This window comes from Eptesicus fuscus, chromosome 19, assembly GCF_027574615.1.
Source record: "Eptesicus fuscus isolate TK198812 chromosome 19, DD_ASM_mEF_20220401, whole genome shotgun sequence".
Lineage (NCBI taxonomy): Eukaryota > Metazoa > Chordata > Mammalia > Chiroptera > Vespertilionidae > Eptesicus > Eptesicus fuscus.
In genome coordinates, this window is record NC_072491.1 from 17,298,193 (window position 1) to 17,318,187 (window position 19,995).

The window sequence follows — 19,995 nt, forward strand, 5'->3', positions numbered from 1 at the left end:
AGTAATGGAAAGAGAGAATTGTTCAGGATTTCTTATGTTCCCCATTATGTCAACAATGAAATACTTTGGAGTCAATTCACAAACAGTAAAGCACAACTCCACCAGTAGGAATGTTCCTATACTTCGGCAACACAAGCAACTGTGCATATTTAATCACCATCAATTTTCTTCACCATCTCAGCATGAAGAATTGGATTGACAATCTTTCACACGACATCTCTGTGTCTTAAACATTTTCCTATGACTCTACTGAATTATTATAACCAATTTTTGGGCAAGTAAAAGTTGTCATAGAACCTTCAACAGTACTCTACAGTTAGTAAACTTTAATTGAAACATTTTTGCTATCTCACTGGCATGATTTTATGCATATCAAATAGCTCATCCTATCACTTCTTGGCCTTTTGGCTAAGATCAAGTGTAGTATCAAATAGCTCATCCTACTCCAGCACACATTTAAATAGTTTCCATCCTAAACACTAGTCGTGTCACTGGATTTCCCAGGAATTTTATTGAGAATTTATTCTAACTCCTTCTGAACTTTTTTAAATTGAATTTATTGGGGTGACATTGGTTAATACAATTATATAGGAGTCAGGTATACAATTCTATATCATCTGTATATTGTATTGTGTGTTAACCACCCCAAGACAAGTCTCCATCCATCACCATTTAGCCCTTTTTAACCTCTTCTTGAACTTTGTGACTGTAACTTTGATACAGGCATGTGTCTGTTGCTTAAAACCAAATTTCAGGGGGCCTTGTTTAGATCCAGAATAATTACTTTTAGGCCCAGGATTGCTCATTTGCATAGCTAGCTTAAGTAGTGAGTAGTTGAACCTGTCCCTGAAAGGCTTCACCACTTGAGCTATCATAGTGTTCCTTTTTTGGTATTTAGGAGAGAAAAAAAAACATGCACATTCATTTTCATAAAACCCAGGGAGACAAAAGATTAGTCAAAGTGGTTATGGTCTATATCCTCCTATTATGCATAGATATTCAGTGTTGGAAAGAAAATGAAAAATTTCAAATTCAAAAAATACTGTTTTCCAACTGCTGTAATCCCAAGGGAAATACCAGGATTGCAAGAGAAGAGACCTGTTTCTAATTGAGAAAGCCCCGCCCTGCTCACCAGCCCTGCTGTCTGTGAATCCACAGCCTTTTAAAGTTGGGGAAAATCCACTCCCTAGCTTCTCACTTCATTATGAAGTCTTTGAATAGTCTCCACTCCTCTCTGGCTCTTTCAAAAATAATTAGTACCCTCATCAATTTCCCTGCCTTTGCTCATTTGACAAACAAGTGCCATTTGAGTGAAATGTTTGCATTCTCTACTGGGCAGAATTTGGGGGCAGTTTCTAATTCTATAGCTTTCACAGCACTGATGTTCCCAAGAGAGTCATAAGTGAATTTGTGGTAACTCAAGCAGTTTTTGACAACCAACAGTGTTGTGTTACTTCTTTGAATTGGCCTTTTATTTCAGTGATTAACAGGTGTCGGGCAGGAAGCTCTAGTTTCAGCTCCATTTAATTCAACAGCCTGCTTCTGCTTTGCTACTAGGCTTCCAGAAGAGTAACTTGACGTCCCCATATTTAGATATTTCAGAAATGACGTGGCTAGGAAAATCTATCACATAGCACCAAGCAGGCACTGTTTGCTTTTACAATTTTACAAAGAGAATAATTTATGTCAAGCTATATCTAAACTAAAAATTCTCTTTTTATATTATATCAGAACTACATAATAAATTATGATGGTTAACCAATAAGACTCATTCTGAATCATCAGTCTGAGGATGAGTCATTTTCCTCAATTTCTCCCCCCCCCCCGCCCCCCCCCCGCAAATGTCTGACTTCCTATTGCAAATGCTGATCAGAAAGGAGAGTGGAGAATCTAATAATAATTGATGTTACTGTGTGTTCCTTAACAAATAGTTGGTTTGGAGGGTTAACAAAGACAGAGAGTTTGTGAGGGGACAGGAAAACTATTGAGAGGTTTCCTGAATTGCTTTGATGCCCCTTTATACAGCAAGCACGTGAGAAGCATCTACTGTATACTGAGTACTACAGCTGTCTCTGGGTGAAGTACCAAGGAAAAAACCACTTGTTTCTGCCTTTTTGAGAATGAGAGACAGGCCAGTGACACATGAAATAAAGAGTAATACAAATAGCTAAAGGGGTCAGGAAATTCAAATAAAGCGAATGGCACCCTGGAGTTGAGACTGTCAGAAAAGATCTTTTTTTACTTTGAGGAAAGTGAAAGGAAAGGCATTGAAGGCAGAGTCGTGGACTCTTGGAATCAAGTATATGGACCACAAAGGTAGGGCTGAGTCAGCTGCTCATGCCGAGAGTAGGACATCATTTGAGTGGCAGGGGAACCAGCTATTCTTAGGAATAATGGCATTTGTGGTGAAGGAGAAACTCTAGTTTCTAAATCAGAGAACTGATGCGGAGAAAGATTTTGTGTATTTCATTATTGAAATCTGGGTTAGGCTTGATGTTCACTTACGAAAAAATCATTTGATGCAAGGAATAATAACAAGAACAGTCAAGGAAGTGCTCAAAATCAACTAACTTGGGTTGCTTTTCCTGGGATTGGCATTAATTAAAAAAGACTGAAATGAATGAATTTGTTTGAGTTCCAAGTAACTTTAAATGTTATTTCAGAGTCACTGTGGCTATCCATGTTTCCAAATGATTCACCTTAAGTAATTATAAGACAAAATTATTACCTGAGATGTGATCAGATCCAGACATCGAAGACAGGAAACCTACAGAGCAGGTTATTGACATATTCCATCCCTTATCATGACACTTGCAGCCCTGGGAAAAAAAAAACAGAGGTGGGGCTTCTTATTCACAGGTTTATGGAATTCACTGCAGTCGGTCTTCAGAGAGATCCCACCAATAATATAACTCTTTGAAAGCAGAGTCGTCATTGTAAGAGCTGGACATAAAGTCAGGATTTATGGTCAGTACAATATTCGTGATGTGCCTTGAAGTATAGACTAGGCTTTGCTATAGTCTGACATTCACTGGAAGACATTTTAAAGGCAAAACTTGGCCCTAGTTTTAGTCCATGGTTTCTTTGTTATCTAAAACGGAAGAAAGCATTTATCAATGCATCAATCAAAGTTTCAGATATATTAGAATGTAAAATTATTTAAGGGGATTCAGGGAAGGCATTGCAAACTGTCTATCTAAAATGACTTTGATGTTATTTTTAATGTGAATACTAAAGTTATCTTATGATAGCAACTTTGTGTTTTACTTACTCAAGAACAGATTCATGACCCTGCTTTCAAGCTGAATTGAAACATTAGAGAGATTCCAAAGTATAAATAAAACCATGTAATTAATACCACCCTTTTGACAAGACTATGGGAAATTAATTAGAAATTCCATTCCGCTTAAATGAAACATAAATTAACAAGATTTCCAAAATGCAGTTTACATGTTGTATTTTGGCTACATCCTCAATGTTGTTTTCAAAACATAGAATTTAAACTATAGCATACTACCAGTAAACTGAGAACAGAGCCTAAGTTGGAACCAGTAGGAACACCTCCATATACTACTGCTTTTTATGCATTATTTTCATGTTAATTCATCCATTCTACAAATATCTATTTAGTACTTATCATGCATCAAAGACCATGATAGATGCTAGGAGACAAAAAGAAGTAGGAAGGAAAACCAATTTTGCCACTATCCATTCTCCAGTTATTTCAAGGTATTCCTTCAAAGTTTGGCCCATGATTTTTTTTAAGCCCTGCAGAATCTAAATAAATTAATGCATTGTTAACCTAGGTTGATTGTTAATGGAAAGTTAGAAATTAATATGCCTCCTGGTCCTTTTAATATTGATGTTCTAAGGTGGCTACTTCAGTCAATCCTTAATATTTGAAGGATAAGGAGTCCTAAAATAATTTCTCACTCAAGAAAGAAATTGTACCATATTTCAGAATGTCATAGAAGAAAGTATAGAGCTAATTGAAGAGAATGAAAGGGCTGAAGGTAAGCCAATGTCTCTCTTGATTCCAGGAGTGAGAAGGAAGAAGACAACGCATATAAATAAGGCTATATATGTGGCCAACTTCAAATGCAAGCATGGTTAAGCATTTATAATATTCTGTAGAGAAATGGTGTGTGTGTGTGTAAGTGTTGTGTGTCTGTGTCAACCAATCATGTTAGAATCTCTGACACCCACATTTAGTGTGGACATAAAAAACAATCCAAATTAAATGGACTAAAGAAAAGGGAGGCCTGTGTTACCATAACTCCTCCATGTGAACAGCGGGACACAGGTTTCACCTTTTATGGTAAATGTGACTATGTTTTAAATGTTATGGACAAAGACCGAACCAAGAGAAATTCTTACAAGGAGCCCCACGTCGGCTGCCTGTAAGAACTGCAGAGAAGTGAAGCTTGTACTACCAACGAAGACAAGCAAGATAGGAGCGTGGGCTTGGGGGAAATAGCAAGCGTTTTGTCTGTCTATATGATGATAGATTCGCAGGCTGTGAAACATGTGGGCCAAAACATCTGAAAGCTTCAAGTGTAGGTCTGGACAGGAGGAGTTGTACGGTTGGCTTAGCAAGGTAGGTCTGGGAATGATCTGCATCGACAAAACGATGCTGCTGTAGCTGGGAGAGTGTGGGGTCTGCCAGGGAGAGCGAGGTCTGGGCATCACGTAATCCAGGAGTCAAGCCAAGTTGGAGCTGGTCCCAGACACCGAGCGTGGAAGGCTGAGGTGGGAGTGTGGAGGGTACCTTTGCTGGAGTCTGGAGTTTCAAGATTCTGTATCTATACTAATCCTGCCTCTTCCTATGGCTAGGGTGTTCACAATTTAGAAGCTTAAAACTAATAGAAGTAAAAGAAAAAAAATCTACAAGCAGAGGAAAGACAATGCTTGCAAAAATTGGGACAAGCAAACAAAATAGAGATGTTACCATAGACCAAGCACAGCGAGGATGGGCAAATGGGCAAGCATATAAACATTTCTTATGTTTGGGTTACTCTGCTTTTTGATTTTAGGTGATTTGTTACCATATCTTTCTGTGCTGCTAGAAGCACAGGTTTGCTTCAGGGTTGAATTTCACTGACATTGTGGATTGGTAGTATGAATGGCACTTGAGCATCTATTCCCTTATTCTGCACAGAACACTTTGTTAATTTCCTGGGTAGCACAGATGATGGCTTTGAGGAGTGGGCGTCTGGCTGAGAAACTACCACGGATGAAGAAACATTGAGCAGAGTCGGAAATATGCATAGTTGAGGAGTAAATTGTGAGTTATAAGTCAATTGCAGTTACAGAATTTCACCATTTGCAGGATCAGTGCAGGCCAAAAAAATAGAGAAGGCTCAGGAAGAGGATTCGGAGCCGAGCTTTGAAGGATGCGTAAGATTTGTCTTGACAGGGAAGGAGAAGGGCATTGCTGGTATGAGAAATGACATGCAGATGGAGTGAAAGTGGCTTTTTGGAGGTCTGGTAAAAATAACCAGGCTCTCAAGAATAAATGGTGGCTGCGTAGAGGTTGTGGGAACCCAAGTTAACTGGACGGAGGACTTGAAAAGCTGGGGTGAGGCGTTCCCCATTTTAAGCTAAGCGACTGGCCTTTACGTTTGGAAGGGGAGGTCTGATTGAGGTTGCTGATGTTGCTGACTTAGAAAACCAAGGGAGCCTAGAAGCACTGGAGGAGGATGCGTGTTCCTTTCCCACGCCAGAGCTGACCAAGAGCCAGCTGTGCAGACTCTGTTCATTTCCCCAGCAGCCAACAGGGGTCCCTGCACGGAAGGACCACCACCTATCTCTATTCTTCTCCCAAGGCTAGTAGCTGCAGTTCTAATGTTCAGTCCAGTCGTATGAAAGCCTTATGCGTAAGGCTTGGTCACTGTATCGTTAAATGAAAGCTAGACATTTAGCTCTTAGCACAGAATGCTGCTCATGGTCAATGGCAATCAATAGATGGTGTGGCCCATGGGTCCTCAAACTTTTTAAACAGGGGGCCAGTTCACTGTCCCTCAGACTGTTGGAGGGCCGGACTATAGTTTAAAAAAAACTATGAACAAATTCCTATGCACACTGCACATATCTTATTTTGAAGTAAAAAAACAAAAATGGCAAAAACACCTGCATGTGGCCCACGGGCCGTAGTTTGAGGACGCCTGGCTGTGGCCTCTCATTTCCCTACAATTAGCATATCCTAATTTCTCCCTCCCACCTTGGATTTTAATTTAAGTAAAACCCAATGTAAATGCTATAATGAGGTTCTTTATTTTTTAAAGCTGCTTCTGGCTCTCTATTACGACAGCAGTGGTTTGCAAAGCGTGGCCCCCTGACCAGCAGCATCGCCATCACCTGGGAGCTTGCGAGAAATGCCCTTTCTGGCGTCCCACCCCAGCCTGCTCAATCAGAAACCCTGCAGGTGCGGCCCAGCATTCCGCGTTTACAGCGCCATCCAGGCGATTCTCATGCGTGCCCAAGTAGAGAACTACTCACCTACAGGATGAAGTGGCAACTCCTTAGAACAGCATCCAAGGTTCTTCAAGGTCCATTTCTAACTTACTTCCCCAGCCCATTTCAGCCCTGGCCTGCAACCCAACCTCAGCCCTGAGCACACACGGGTTGGAGACACATGCACAGTTTGCTGCGTCTCCAGATCACACCAAACTCTTGAAAACATCCCTGGGTTTGCGTTATCGTTCCCCCAATCTTGTCTAGACTGTACTTGGCTCACTTCGGCAAACCCCTAGTTTTCTTTTCAAGCCCACCCTCGACATCCCGTGGCTGCGGCAAGCAGTTCCTCTGGCCTACAGTCCCGAAGCCCTTTGTTTATCCTGCTGTTATAATAGTTATCACAATGAACTGAAAATTCAGCTTATGTGTCTGTGTAGATTAAGGACAGGAGTCTTGTTGCTCTGAGTACTTACCCATGTGGAGAGTCAGCCACAAGGATGCCACTCCCACTTCTGCTGACCTGAAGGTGCCCTGGGGCACGTGGCTCCGCCTCCCCGGCCCAGGTCTGCATATGTAAATATGTAAATGAGTGGGTGGATTAACACTGGGATCTACATTTCCAACTAGTGGCTAGGGGATTTATGAATTCTGAGGTCTGATAACCACTGCCGATGGCCTCTCTACCTATAAAAAGTTAAAGAGCCTCCAGCTATGTATTTAGAAATATTTCATCTTCTTTTGTTCTTGCCACTTCAAGTTAATTCAAACTCCTAAATCCCTGGCCTACATAGGCGTAAACCAGCCCAGGCTTCCTAGCTGGCTGCCTTCAGCCAAGACAAGAGGCACCTGCAGACAGCTCCTCCTTCTCTCAAGTCTGTGGAGGCCCAGAAAAGAGTTTAATTGGAAGCTCCTTCAAGTTATTGTTGGCTTAGAGAAGGAGCTGAAGTAAGGCCTGCGAAGGAAGAAAAAAAAAAGTGTTGGACACATTTTTTTGTTTGTTTGACCAAACAAAGAAATTAACAAATCACTAAGCATGTATCCTAATAGTTAAATTAGCCCCCAATTAAAGATCAATGGCTTAGCCTCTCCAGCCCCAGCCAGTTTCTCAGGGGCTGGCTGTTACAGTTTTTGTAAAGTGGTAAACACCTAGGAATGTATACATGCGAACCCTAAGAATATTCTTTTCCTTATCAGCGATGGCTGATTCCGTGGCAAAGGCCGGCCACCCACGGTACCCTGCGGCAGCAGTTTGCTACCAGCAATGATTTGGTTAACCTTTGATTAAACAAAGGAATTTAAAGCATGAAAAGGTCTGGAACCCGACACAACCCTTTGACACCACGCTGTCTGTCATTAATGATAATCCAGCATTAGATGTTCAGCTTTGAAAATGAAATTAGACGACTTCAGTTTTCAACCCTCACCCTGCTGTACTGTAAACTGAACCCTGCTGTGTTTGCAGACTTCCTGATTTACTGCTTTGCCTTTTAACTGTTTTCAGGCAAATGGGAGTTGGGGGCAGGGGAAAGAGTCCAGGGATCAAATGAGTACAAACAAGCCATCTCAACTACCATCAAGGGAAGCAACTTTCTGCTTAGATAAGCCACCAGGTCAAAAGAGCTTTATTCCCACAGTTCATTTAATCTTCCTTTTTTTTTTTTTTTTTTTACAAACTAGGTGTACAAATTTTTTTGCTGGGACATCATGCAAGAAATATTCGGTATCCCTTTTCACTTCCTTTTAAAAACAACAGCAATAATGTTAGAGATCCCTGGGGTCCCTCCTAAGTCTCAAAGGTTATTTTCCTTTTTAACAATATATTGGTGTGTCTGAGGGCTCCCCACATCTCATTTCACATACAGTGCGGTGTTCAGAGCAGGGGACAAGATATGTCTGCTTGTTGAATGAGCAAATGACCAATTCTGCCTCCTACTTCAATAGCTGTAGTTTGCATGTAAAAACACATTTTAGACAACAATAGAGTTATAGGCAGTTGACCCAGACCTCTTCCTATTAACCTGGATTTGTTCTTCTTAGGTTCACAGTGTTTGGCTCTTGAGTCTGGAGATCCCTCTCCATTCCCACCCCATAGCTCTCTGGCTAGTTGGACTTTCGGATCTCTCAGCCCTTAGTTGGATTGACTCCTGGGATTCAATGTCCAGGGACTCCTCCTTCCCTCTCCACCCTGAGGAACCCCCTCTGGGGGACTACAGTTCCACTCCCCATTCTCTGAGAGGAGAGAGATTTGGGCATCATAGTCCATCTATTTGGGTGAGAAGAATAGAGTGTTTCCTTTGGCTCCTTCTCAGATATAGAGATTAACACAATTTAATCATTTTGTTCTGTTTACCAACACTGGATCTCCACCATGCAAAAACTTTTCAAACTTTAATAATAACCTCCATGAAACTTCTGTTTCTAGTCGAGTGCTTTGACATTACCTTGTTGTCTACTACATCAGCATGACTTTGGGAATCTGTAGGCTTTGATGACCATTATTTGTAACAGCTTTGTTGTGATGTAATTCACATCCAGGAACTCCCACCATTTGTAGAACTGATCAGAATGGCTCCCTGTGCCTAATCTGCTTGCACAAAGAATGTGGTCGATGCTGAACTCCTGCTCTCCTTTGGGATTCTAGCATTTTTGTACATCCCGAGCAGAGAGTCTGGGTGACCAGTCTCCAATAAAAACCCAAGTCTGTAATGAGCTTTCCCGCTAGACAACTTTTCACGTGTTATGTGAACATGTGGCTGGAGGATTTATGCATCCCATGTGACTCCACTGGGAAGGGCCTCTTGGAAGCTTGCACCTGGTTTCCTCTGGGCCTCACCTCATTCACCTTTTGTCTTCGCTGATTTTACTTTGTCGCCTTTCATTGCAATAAATCATAGACCTGTATGCTGAATCCTCAGAGTTATCCTAGTGAATTCGGAAACTGAGGGCAGTTGTGAGGATCCCCAACATAACCTTCAACTGCTGGTTTCCACTAACAGTTGCAAACTGATTGCTCTACAGTTTTTGACAATGCCTTTGGGCATAAATTGCTCCACTGTTTTATCCAATTAATGTCTGTCCCCTTCCTAGGGATTGCCAGCCCTTGAGGCTTGGTACACCCCACCAGGGCTCCTCTTAGCTAACTCTTTTTCTGTTTAACTTTCAGCTGGTCTACCATTTTGCTTTATTGCTATTAGTATCACAGAGCCACCAATTTTTCTCTCAACTGCTTGCCACCAAAGTTACCAATGTTTGTGATAACACCTTCAGGGCATGAACTTCCTTCCCCACAATTTGTTCTAGGTGAAGTCTGTTATGTTAGCCCTTGGTTCTTTTAGCTTGAGTGAGCTGGGTGGGGGCATTGGGACCTGGTCTCCTTGGCCTACCACATCTAGGGTAGAGTTCCTGCCCTATGGTGGGGGCAGGGTAGGGGAAGCAAGTCCCAGCCCTCTGAGCTGTGTTGGCCTGGGAGAGTTTTGCAACACAGGATGGGGGAATGAGTGATGGCAACAGCCCTTCCTGAGGTGAATTTGTAGTCCTAGACTAAGAGTGAGGGGAGAAGGAGCCCCATCTTCTTGGCCAAGGCTGCCTGGAATAGAGCTTCCATTACAATGGTCAAGGGAAAGGGAGGGAGAAGATTGTAACTCAGATGCTACAGGCTCTCACTGTTTTTGTTAAGAGTTAGTAAATTTCTTTAAATAAATATTTCCCTGTTTAAAATTTCCAGGCACAAGTGTTTTATTTTGAAAATTATTATTTATACTTTTCATAAATTAAATTTTTATTTCACTGGGGAAAGAGTTCCCTGAACAACTCCACACAACCATCTGCAAGTCCTACTTCTGATCATATCATTATTATGCCCCAAAATGTCAAAGTCTCGACTTCCTGCTAAAATAAAATCTATATTTTTAAACTTGATTTTCAATGCCCTATATAATTTGGCTCCATATGGTATTACCATATTCAAGATGGAGCAAGTCTGGTGTTCCTTGAATATATTTCATGCTGTTCACTCTGTCAAAACTTTCATCTCCTTTTATATTATAACACATTTACAGTCTTCATTTCTTTCATACAAATACTCCTTTTTATATCCTTTGCTAATTTTCCAGCTCACAGTTGTCTCCCCGTTTAAAATGTGCTAGACTTGAAAGACAGCAATCACTTTCTCTTTTTCTAATTCTGTACAAGTATTAATAGATGCTCTTATTTACCACAGTGAGCATAACACCTGACACATAGTAGGCACTCTAGAAATATTTCTTGTTCCATGAACAAAAGGCTGAATGAGAACAAGTCATAGCAGAAGTGTCGAAACAAGGGCTTTACCATTTAAAGAGAACTTTCCCACACATGCATTCTATTTGCTTGTCCCAGCAAACGATGTTAGTCAAGGTTGTCATTATTACTCCCAGGAGGAAATTGGGGCTTTGAAATGTAAGATTCTTTCTTACCTAAGATCATACAGATACTGAGTAGCAGTTGCAGATCTGAGTTCATAGCTCTTCTGAGAACCAAACTCTTCCTATCCTGAAAGGGTTCAGAAAAAGAAAAATGCCTTCTACCCCTGAGATCTGCTCATTTTTCCATTAGAAAGGGATAAGGGTGATTTAAAAATAAGAAAAAAAATAGATAAAGAAATGCTTTTATGAATTTTTTGCTTAGATATATAAAATGTAAACTTAAAGCTTCGGAAATGAATGTTGGTTACATAATAGACGAGAACAAAGTAGGTCTATTCTTCACAGAAATGCTCTGTGCTAACCTAACCCCATGGCCATTTTATTACAGTGACTATGTTGTTTTGAAAAATAACTCATTCCACTGGAGATGAAAGATAAGTGGCTGCAGAATGTGGAGCAAAAAGGGGAACTGTTGTTGTATGTATGAGCAAGGCTAAGGTTGGGTGAGTGTGGCTGAAGAAAAGGATTTGGAAAGGAATTAACTTCTGGGTGGTGGTATATGCTATTTAGAAATGATATTTTGCTCTTTTCTTTCTTTTTTAAAAAGCTGAATCACCTATGTAGTCATTCACTAACTGCTACTATGCTCCCAAAAAGTCCTGTTAGTCAACACTCAGATGTTGTTCACAACCACGCTTGGCATTGTGTTTGATTTCTCCACTTAGGGAATTATCAACAAAGGAATCTTTCTTTCTTTTTAAAAGATATTTTTATTGATTTCTAGAGAAAGAAAAAGGGAGCGAGAGAGAATCATGGATTCAATAGCACAACATCAATAGGCTGCCTCCCCCGCACGCCCTCGACTGGGGATGGAGCCTGCAACCTGGGCATGCACCCCAACCGGGAATCCAACCAGCAACCCTTCTGTGCACAGAATGATGCCCAACCAACCAGGCCACACTGGCCAGAACCAAAGGAACCTTTCTTATAGGTGTTGGTTAAGAGATTGAAAAATGTCTCTTTATCTGAGTTGTTGGAATGGTAGAACCAATATCATAACATTGTACACTGTACATTGAACGCTGAACCTTGCGCATCATCTCCCCCATCTTTAAAATGGGCAGCATATTGCTACTTATGTGTTTTCCTAAAGATTTTAAAAAAAAAAGTGAACCTTTCTAGCAAAATGCCTTCCATGATATGTGCTCAGGAAGGTTCTACTAACCTGCCCTGCCTTTCTATCACTGCTGCAATCTAGATGCAGTCCCAGGTCCTCTGATTGGTTTTACCAAACTTGACAAAAACATATAAACAAGAGTATTGATGATACAATACTTTAAGGGGGCTTGAATTTCCCCTCATTCACTTATTTTAAGCATGCCATTATAGTGGTGGTAGGGAGTGGGTGAGTAGTGAAGCAAACTGTAGAAATGGTATATTTACAGGAGACTATAAAGATAATAGGTAACTTACCTTGTGTGCTTTCCAGGTGAAAAATATTTTCATGCCCATAATCTCACTTGATTCTCCCCAAGCATGGTGATGTAGATGCACTTATCTTCATTTCACAATTGAAAAGAACGAATTTCAGGAGGATCAATGATACACCAAAAGTATGAGAATGAAAATATTCATGTGGGTGATCAAGTTTTCTATGGAGAGAAAAAAAGTGATTATCTCACAGTCCCTTGTAGAAAGAAAGTATGCAATAGATAGGAATAGGTGTCATTTGTTTATACTTGGGGTTGATGAACAAAATTTATTTGGAGACTGTACTTGCAATTATGTAACATCTCACCTTTGGTGTCAGATACCTTTTTTAAAAGAATTTTCATCCTCCTTTTCTTGTTGTTCCTTTAGAATTTCTAATGAATACTTATTAGATTTCTTAGTGAAAACATATACTTTTATTTATCATATATTCATTCACACGAAAAGGACCTGGTGAATAACAACAGGAATTTGGGATGGTATAGAAGAGTTGTATTTTATTGACCATTTCTTCACTTTTAGTTCACTTTTAATGAATGAGGTGAAAAGTCTAATGAATGGATTGAAATGTTATATTTTATCAATATACTAGAGGCCCGGTGCATGAAAATTTGTGCACTCGGGGTGGGGGGTGTCCCTCAGCCTGGTCTGCATCCTCTTGCAGTCCGGGAACCCTTGGGGGATGTCTGGCTGACAGCGTAGGCCCACTCCCTGGGGGATCAGGCCTAAGCTGGCAGTCAGACATCCCTCTGGTCTCCTGGGAGTCCTCAGGGGATGTCTGACTAATGGCTTAGGCCCACTCCCCACCATTAGTTGGACATCCTTAGTGCTGCTGCGGAGGTGGGAGAGGCTCCTGTCACCACTGCTGCACAGGCCAGCCATGATCTGGCTTGTGGCTGAGCAGCACTTCCCCCCTCTTCCTGTGGAAGCGCACTGAGTACCAGAGGGCAAATCCTGCATTGAGCATCTGCCCCCTGGTGGTCAGTGCATGTCATAGCGACTGGTCATTCTGGTCATTCAGCCGTTAGGGTCAATTTGCATATTATCCTTTTATTATATAGGATTTTTATTCTCTTTCTTTAACTTTAAATCTCTCTGAAGATTCTGACTTCCTAATGGTTTATTTTTTTTTTAATTCTTGGGCCTTTCATCATTTTATTATTTGATGAAGACCAATGTTTATGTGGCTTGTTTACAATTGCAACAAGAGGTGGATGACAGTAAATAATTACAGTATTCAATTTCATAAACATAGGAAAGTTTCACTAAAGAACCAAAAATTTAAAAAATCAAGATAAAAACATTTGAAAATAACTTAGACAAATTTAAGCTTGGGGGAAATAAAATGAAATAATGTGAATATTTTTGGTTTATGGTTCTATGCTAATAATTGAATTGTTTGAAAAAAATATTTTCTTCACACTGCACACTATTATTACTATTATTATTATTTAATTACATAAATAACATAATTTTAGAATGCATGGCTACAGTCAAGGAAATTTAACATGAGCTTAGTAGAGAATATCACTCCTCCTTGGAAATACATATTAAATTGTATTCCAGGTTCACTGTTGAGAAAATTTAAATCTTGATTTATTTTTAGTTTGATTTTTGCTAAAGATTAAAAACCCCATTTTTGAAATTATTGTCTCTGATAACATTGCCCAGAACACTTGCTAAAGATAAACACAATGGAATCAACAGAGTAATGTGATATTTCCTCACGGAATACCAAGTTTATCCCTCATGGGACACAAAATCTATAATCAACTGTCAGGGTTGTGAAGGTCTTTCTTACACACTAGATTGATCTGATAATCCATACCATGTTTGGACATATTTTATGTATTACAACTTATATTCTTTTACTCGTATGGCAACTGATGGCTTTGTAAACTTTTGAAACTAGAGAAACAAACACATCGGCAGAATGCTTAGGTTTCTGTAAGATAGAAAAAGCAAGATACTCAATGACTAACTGTGATGATGTGACAAGAGATTATTTAATTATTCTTGACATACTCCCATGTAGCCAAGAAGTGATCTTAATTTGTTAAAGTCGTGCATTGATTTAAAAACAAAATTAAAATAGAAAAATGTATTTTTCTTATTTTAATAAAATAATAGAGTGTTCAGCATAACAGCACACAATACTTTTTGGTACAACCATGAAAATGAAACATTGTAATTTTGAATATCCAAATGGAGTTTAGTTTTCAGTCATTGTGCTTCCATGATACAAAACTGGATTTTTAAAAATCTCATGTTTTAAAAATCCATTTCTTCATGAGAAAATTTTCTTGAATATTTGCAGCTTTTTAATCATACTCTTTTTTTCCTCCTATATTTTATTTAATTGATATTTGGATTTATCTTTATTATTGAAAGTATTACAGATGTCCCCTTTTTCCCCCACTGACCCCTCTACCCCAAAACCCTCCCCCTCAGGCCTTCACAGCACTATTGTCTGTGCCCATGGGTTATGCATATAAATTCTTTGGTTAATCTCTTCTCATTGCCCCTCCCCCCTTCCCTCTGAGCTTCTCAGTCTGTTCTATGCTTCTATGTCTCTGGTTTATTTCTTTAGTTTTATTGGTTGGTTAATGATTTTTATTATGATAGATCAAGGGTTTGTAAACTATGTCCTTGAGCCAAATCTAGCCCAATGATGTATTTGTACATGTTGTGAGCTAATAAAGACATTTACATTTTTAAATGGTTGAAAAAATTTTAAAGAATATTTCATAACACATGAAAACTATCTGAAATTCAAATATTCGTGTACATAAGTAAAGTTTTGTTGGAACATAGCATGCCTATTTTACTGTAATAACAGTACTGAGCAGTTGGGACAGAGACCATATGGCCAACCAAGCTGAAAACATTTACTACCTGACAATTTACAGACGAAGCTCATTGGCCTTTGAGATAGTTACCTCTAAATCACAGATGCCTCCCTCCATCCCCCCATACACAATGCATTCTGGGTGTGTGTCCTGTGAAAAATGTTTTCATTCCAAGCACTTTGATTTATGGAGACTATCATTTATATTTTGAATATTCTTTTCAAGTTTTAAAATTATTAGGAAAACAGACTCCTATCTTAAGCATCAATATCAGGACAGTTAAGAAAAAAATAAAGACAACATATTGTGTAAAAATAAATCCCATGGGTTAGATGGTAGATGTACTTAAATCCTATGATCACGAATATATCAGACTGATATTTGAAGCATCCATACTCTTGTTCCTTATTTCCCACAATTGGACTGAGACATTGATATAGTCATTATTAGGACATTTGTTGTCTTCATGGCTGATACTATTATTCAGAGTGGTATGTTGGATCATTACTGAAAAGTGATAGAATCTAGAGTTAACTTAATTTTAATAATTTGTATTATCTTGACTGGAAATTCAATTATATATCACTTAACAGTATTATGCCTAACTGACATCTTATCTCTATGATATGACATATCTAACATGTTACATACTGGTCTGTATTTTCCAGAGAAAAAGAGCTCAATTGAAAATAGCTGCAGATTAGGGGAAGGGGAAAGCGTGTGGGGGAGATAGATAGAAGAAAGAAGCCAGAGGGCTTAGGCTCCTTGACCTTTGTCCCTTTCAGCAAGAGAAGTTTTGCTTTTGTTTTCTGATATTGCAAGTCTTACATGAGGTTTTTTTTTTTAATGGTTCTACTGTTGCTAAATGAGATGGCTTTACACTGTCAACAAAACCTCAATCAGAACTACAATTTCCAGAAAACCCTTCCCTGGGAAGGTTGCATTAGATTCGATAGGCACCTGGAGAGTATCATTATACTCTGAACTTCAGCGTAGGGAGGGGCCCGCTCATGCACATTGTCACTGATCTGCCAGATCACCTTGTTTGCATGAGACAGCAACTGGTTCCACAGCTCCTTCAGCTTCTCCATGTCCTGAGCAAGTCCCAATGCAACACCACTATGATGAAGGGTGCTCGCTTCTTCCGCAGGTCACCCATAATCATCCAGGTTGGAGGTGGTGAGGAGCAGAGGCAAATTCTAGTTTGGATTCTGTTGTCTTGAGAATTTGTTTGTCCATGCTCTCCCTGCTTCATGTTCAGGATGTCTTTCCAGATGTTGATTCTGCTGACCTGCAATAATAACTTTTGCCCACTACCAGCAAAAGTTACAGACGTCTTCAGAGCTCACACCTTTGTATATGGTATAATATCAAAAATAAGTCCATTATTTCAAACCATTTAAAGAGGCTCTGCCTACCTAATGGAATCAAAGCAGGTACACTAAAAGTGTTAGAAAGCTGCTCATCATCCATACACTTTGTTTCTTTAAGGAGGAAATTGCAATCCAGACTAAATAGCAGCAGTAGCAGTCACTCATCCTCCTCAGAGGAGTAGTTGCAGTGAACATTTACCCAGTGTTTGTCTGTAAATACATCAACCTGTGAATAACTGAATCCTCACTATAAAATTATGAATTAGTGTTACTGTTTTTCCCATTTTTTAAAGGCAAGAAAAACGGAAGCAGAGAGAATTGTAAATGAAGGCTTGAGGTTACAGTTACTTAAATGGTGAAGTTAGAAATTGAATCAAAGCAGTTCGACTCACTCCAAGCTCTTAACCATAGCTTATCTTTGATGGTCATGTTTTGTAGAGATGTAATAAGAAAAACTTCCCCAGCTCTCTATTTTTCCAGGCAATTGCTTGAACACTTCCCACATATTTATTAAGTACTTACTATAGGATCCCTTCTTGACAAGCAGGACAAATATGGTTCCTGCCCAGATGGAGCTGGCATATATCGCTCTTCACCTGCACATGTGAAATGAGAACTGTGCTCCTGTGTGAAGCTACATTTACAGCTAGCTCTCTCATTCTCTATCTCTCTAGGTAACTATATATCATCGCATTCAAAACATAAATATATTGGAGATGATTTGAAGAAAAGCATAGACATTTAGATGAAATGTATGAAATGACAATATAGTAAAAATTTTGTAGTTCCCCAAATACTTAAAATAGCATTTCTATTTTTACAAGTGTAATCACATGTCATGAAAATGATAAAACATATTTATTGGGAAGAAAATTATATAGGTACATTTCTTTTTTAAAAGATTTTTCTATTGATTTTTAGAGAGAGAGCAAGGGAGAGGGATAGAGAGAGAGAAACATTGATTGGCTGCCTCCTGCACACCCCCTACCAGGGATTGAGCAGGCAACCTTTCAGTACATTGGATAACACCCAACTAACTGAGCCACACCAGCCAGGGATATAGGTATATTTCTTGATTCACAGATGAATACATTAGTCAAACACATACTCAGGTTGACCATATATTATCATAAGTAAGCCATACTTACACTTTTTGGAGAGCCCTGGTTGAGCTCACTCTGAAGATTCTTGTTAAAATGTGTAACTGACTATAAATTAGAGTCATTATTAACCCTGGGTCCGGGGTGGAACTCATTTATCCAAGAATTGTCTTCCTCGAAAGCTCAAGATTCTGTAACAAGTTCCAGCTCTAAGTGGTCTTTGAAAAATATGCCTTTCTTTGCTTGTAAAAAGATGCCTTAAGTGGCAAAAACAAAACAAAACAAAAAAACAAAAGAACAAACAAACAAAAAACCCCCTGAGGTGCCTCAGTAGTCAGGTTGCGATGCAGAATGGAGGTTTCTGTTGGCTGGTGCTGTCAGTAAATGTCATTCTGCCATTCATCACTTGGAAGGCTTGCGAGAGAAGTGACAAGAGATGAACGAAGCCAGAAGAAGAAAAGAAAGGTTCACAAGAGGTAAGAAAGCAGTAGAATTAGGTTCCAGATGGAGGCAATTGCAATTAGAAGTGGCAATAGGAGGGTGACTGGCCAACATTTACTCAGAGGAAGAATCACAGATAGGACTGAGGGGGAGGAGATTGAGCTCTTCTGGTTGATGAGCCTTAAAGGGAAGCATGGAACACTAAGCTTAACTCTGTGTGCTGTTGGAGGAAGGTACCTCCTCTCCCCCTGCTTTCTGTTTCCATTTGTGCAGCATGCCATCCTCTCTCTGCTCTGTGACTCACTATTCCCCTTGTCATGTTTGGTGACTTATTTGTAGAATTTTCAAGTAGGATTGGTTCTCTATTATAACTTTCTTTCTCCCTCTCTCTCTGGGAATCTCCTGGCTGTTGAGAGGATGTGTTCAGGTTGACTACCAGCAGCAATGGGATGGCCCTTCTTGTGGGAGAGTTTTGAGTTTGTCCAACATGTCCTATGAGTGGAGAGGAAACCTATGTAATGTTGAGGTTCACCATTGAAGTCCACCATTCCTTGGTCGGGCATTGACCATCAGGTCAGGCCATCCTGGAATTTGGATGGAAGCATTATACTTTGTTCTCTTACTGACAGGTCAAGAGAGATGTGGGAGTAGTGAGGAGGAGAAGTGGAAGATGTGGCTGTAGTTAAGTAATTGGTTCCCTTGTACCTCACAGGAGGTAGATGCTGCCAGGCCATGATGCAATGATACATCCACTGTCTGATGTCACACATTCCAACCTCAGGGATTCCATCAGCCCTGCAGTCTGCCAGTGGCATTGCCATCTTATGTTACACTGAGTGTTACAATACAGTGAACGTTACTTACAATGCTCATGACACGAAAGAAGCCACATAGGAAAATTTGAACAGCTCTCTTGTAGGTTTTAGGAACATCTGCTCATTTTTCTTTGCGTTCATTTCTCCATGTGTCTTACCATTCACAGTGATGGGACTGAGTTTGGATCTGATACAAGGGTGCTATCAAGTGTGCTTAGGGGACTTTTAGGTGAGAGTGTCAAAAGGACACCATTTGTCTCTCACAGTAATCAGTCAAGTTCAGTGGTCGGCAAACTGCGGCTCGCGAGCCACATGTGGCTCTTTGGCCCCTTGAGTGTGGCTATTCCACAAAATACCACGTGCGGGCGTGCACATACAGTGTGATTGAAACTTCGTGGCCCATGCACAGAAGTCGGTTTTTGGCTCTCAAAAGAAATTTCAATGGTTGTGCTGTTGATATTTGGCTCTGTTGACTAATGAGTTTGCTGACCACTGGCCTAGTTCATTGCACAGAAGACCAAAGAGGGACCTGGGGCTAAGGCCTATCAAGTAACAAAGAGTGTTTTTGCCCAGAGCATCAAGTAAGCTTCCCTCTGGCTACCAGACTTGGTCAAGGATGGGGTCTTTCTCAGTTCTGACTGTTTCCTTCTGTGTCTCAGAGAAGGTTCTGATAAAATGGCTTCCTTACTCTCCCAAATGAATGAGCAGAAGCCTTAGGTCAGTGTTTCCAAGGAAATAAATTCTGGCTATGCGTGTGTTAATCTTGAATTCTGCTAAAACTTTTTTTTTTTTTGGTAACATGTGACAGTTTCAACTCACAAAATATCACCATCTAGGTTAAATTGGAACTTCTCTCTTTGGGACCCTTTATTTTCAGGCCACACTTATCTACTTATAGAAAGTCCCCCGGACTTGATCAATTTCTTTATTCAGACTGCTACCTTGAAAAGGTTCTGCAAAATGTTGGGACATGCCGGTTAATCCTAGACATGGCATTTGCCTGTTTGCGTGGTTCTGCAGCTCCCGTGGCCTGGATGCTCTGCTCATGTGGACTGTCCTTTGCTGGC

The 19,995-nt window shown here is 40.0% G+C and overlaps 1 long non-coding RNA gene and 1 other non-coding gene across 2 annotated transcripts; one reads left to right on the plus strand and one right to left on the minus strand.

Annotated features, from left to right (window-relative positions):
- Window positions 1-388: 388 nt before the first annotated feature.
- Window positions 389-573, plus strand: LOC114232135 (U2 spliceosomal RNA). Its single transcript, XR_008554657.1, has one exon. It is a non-coding gene; the product is annotated as a U2 spliceosomal RNA (small nuclear RNA).
- A 2,225-nt stretch (window positions 574-2,798) lies between these two features.
- Window positions 2,799-12,401, minus strand: LOC129147262 (uncharacterized). Its single transcript, XR_008554641.1, has 3 exons — window positions 12,333-12,401; window positions 10,911-10,986; window positions 2,799-2,819 (listed from the first exon to the last, which is right to left on the minus strand). It is a non-coding gene; the product is annotated as an uncharacterized LOC129147262 (long non-coding RNA).
- Between the last annotated feature and the right edge of the window lie 7,594 nt (window positions 12,402-19,995).